This window comes from Orycteropus afer, unplaced genomic scaffold (genome assembly GCF_000298275.1).
Source record: "Orycteropus afer afer isolate SDZICR_OR568_19922 unplaced genomic scaffold, OryAfe1.0 scaffold00908, whole genome shotgun sequence".
NCBI lineage: Eukaryota > Metazoa > Chordata > Mammalia > Tubulidentata > Orycteropodidae > Orycteropus > Orycteropus afer.
In genome coordinates, this window is record NW_006922495.1 from 104,878 (window position 1) to 107,827 (window position 2,950).

General features: G+C 36.8%; 1 pseudogene; it reads right to left on the reverse strand.

Moving 5' to 3' along the window:
• Positions 1-248: 248 nt before the first annotated feature.
• On the reverse strand, positions 249-1,234 carry LOC122151921 (annotated as a pseudogene).
• Between the last annotated feature and the right edge of the window lie 1,716 nt (positions 1,235-2,950).

Consider the following 2,950-nt stretch of genomic DNA (forward strand, 5'->3'; position numbering starts at 1 on the left):
GTGATGTGCACTTCTGCACCAACATTTTATAAGGTAAAGTTAAGCATGAAGTCATGCTTAGATTTCCTGAAGCAAGTACTCTCCTATTTTCTTAGTGAGGCTTATCATAGAGGTTTTTTTATAAGGCAAGCAAGGAGTGATTTGATAATGCTTGGTATAGAACATAGGACTAAGTATGGATTGGGTAGAGACAAAATAGGATGGAAATGTAACAAAATATGATTGGTGCCCTTGATGTCATTATTCCTCTAATTGTTTGAGAGGAATAGAACACATTTGATTAACTCTTTAAAAGCTTCTTTGACTTGTTTGTTCCTCAGGGAGTAAATAAATGGGATTAACATGGGGGAAATGGAAGTGATTAGTATTGTCACCCCCTTATTGATGGCCATTTCATCTTTTGCTGAAGGTTTGGTATAGACAAAGATGCAGCTGCCATAGGAGATGGAAACCACAATGATGTAGGAAGAACAGATGGAAAAGGCCTTTTTCCTTTGTTGGGCAGAGGGGAATCTTAGAATTGTTCTGATGATATATATATAGGACAAAACCACACACACAAGAGTTATGATAAAGATCATCACAGAGCAGCCAGGAACCATCTGCTCTATGATCCATGTATCTGTGCCTGAGATCTTCAGGATACATTTATATCACAGAAAAAGTGGTCAATGATATTAGAATCACAGAATTCCAGACCCAATGCCAGGGTAAGGGGTGGAAATATGATCAACAAAGTAGTTAGCCAGCAGCCTAAGATAAGCTTTATGCAGGCCCTGTGGTTCATGATGGTCATGTAATGCAGGGGTTTGCAGATGGCCACATAACGATCATAGGACATGGTAGCCAGGAGGAAAAATTCTGTTATTCCAAACAGGTATGTGAAAAACAGTTGGCTTATGCAAGCATTATAAGTAATGGTCCTGTCATCTGTTGATATGCTGTATAGGAATCTAGGAATGCAGGCAGAGGTGAACAAGATTTCTATGAAGGAGAAATTTTGGAGAAAAAAATACATGGCAGTTTTAAGGTGGACATCCACTAATATGAGGAAGATGATGGTGAGATTTCCAGTTACATTCAACATGTAGGTGACCAGCAGAAATATAAAAATCAGAATTTGTAGTTGTGGATCTTCTGTAAGTCCCAGAAGGATAAATGTGGTTAGTGCCATATGGTTTCTCATGTCTGGCCCCTGACTTCTGCCCAATCTGTGTGTAAAATTCAGAGACATAATATTTGAGAAGAAGTACGGATAATTTTTCTGTTGGGTTTTGGTTAGGTAACCAGACAATTCATTTGCTTGAGTTGATAATGAATATTTTAGAAACATTCATACTATCAACTCTCTCAGTATGTCATTAAAATAGTTTGAAATGTGGATTTCAAACATTTTTTTTTACCATAACATATAGTAAGATGCACATTTTACATTGTAATTCACACACTAATATGCACATAATCACATATATATGAAACAAAATAGCACAAAAATTACTAACCTTTAGAATGCTCTCTACCACTGGTCTCTCAGTTTGTTGTACTGTGTTGACTTGAATGTTGTGTGAGTCTGGAAGCTATGTCACTGGTATTTCAAATATCAGCAGGGTCACCTACTGGGGACAGGTTTCAGCAGAGCTTGCAGAGTAAGAGACTGGGAAGAAGGATAGGGCCATCATCTTCTGAAAGAAATTGCCACTGAAAACCTTATGAAGAGTAGTGAAACACTTTCCTTCTGTTACTGGAAAACATTAGGAAGAGCCATGAAACATTGATATAGTGCCAGAAGATGAGCCCTTCAGGTTGGAAGGCACTCAAATTACAAATGGGAAAGAGCTGCCTCCTTAAAGAAGAGTTGACCTCAATAATATGGTTGGAGTAAATCTTTTGGAACCTTCCTGTGCTATTGTGGCATGATTCAAAATGGGAAGAAACAACTACAAACTCATTAATAATTGGAACATGAAATGTACTAAGTATGAATCCAGGATAATTTAAAGTTACCAGAAATGAAATCGAATGCATAAATATTGAAATCCCAGAATTTGTGAGCTGAAATGGTCTGGTATTGGCCGTTTTGAATCAGACAATCATATAGTCTACTGTTCTAGGAATGACAAATTGAAGAGGGATGACATCACATTCATCATCAAAGAGAACATTTCAAGATCTATCCTGATGTATAAAGCTGTCAGTAATAGGATAACATCCATACACCTAAAAGGAAGACCAGTAAATACCACTATTTTAACTTTACACAACAACCACTGAAACAGAAGATGAAGAATTTTTTTTGCAGTCTGAATTCACTAAATATGGAATCAGTATGTATTTTTAATTATTGGTGATTGGAATGCAAATGTTGGAAACAAAAAGAAGCATCAGTAGTTGCAAAAAATGGGCTTGGTAAAAAAATGGCACAAGAGAGCACATGATAAAATTTTGAAAGACCAACAACTTATTCATTGCAATGCCCTTTTTTCAACAACATAAACAGTGACTATGCACATGTTCCTTGCCAGATGAAATACACAGGAATCAAATTGACCACATCTGTGGAAAGAGGCAATGGAGAAGCTCAGTATTGTCAGTCGAAACAAGGCAAGGAGCTGACTGTGGAACAGAGCATCAACTGCTCATATGCAAGTTCAAGTTGAAGCTGAAGATAATGAACACAAGCCCATGAGAGCCAAAATATGACCTTGAGTATTCCCACCTGAATTTAGAGATCATTGGAAGAATAAATTTGACATATTGAACACCAATGTTAGAAGACTAGAGAAGTTGTGGATGACATAAACAACATCATACATGAAGAAAGTAAAAGGTCATTAAAAAGACAACAAAGCAAGAAAAAAACAAAATGGGTATCAGAAGAGACTCTGGAACTTGCTCTTGAACAGAGAGTAACTAAAGCAAAAGCAAGGGGTGTTGAAATAAAAGAGCTGAA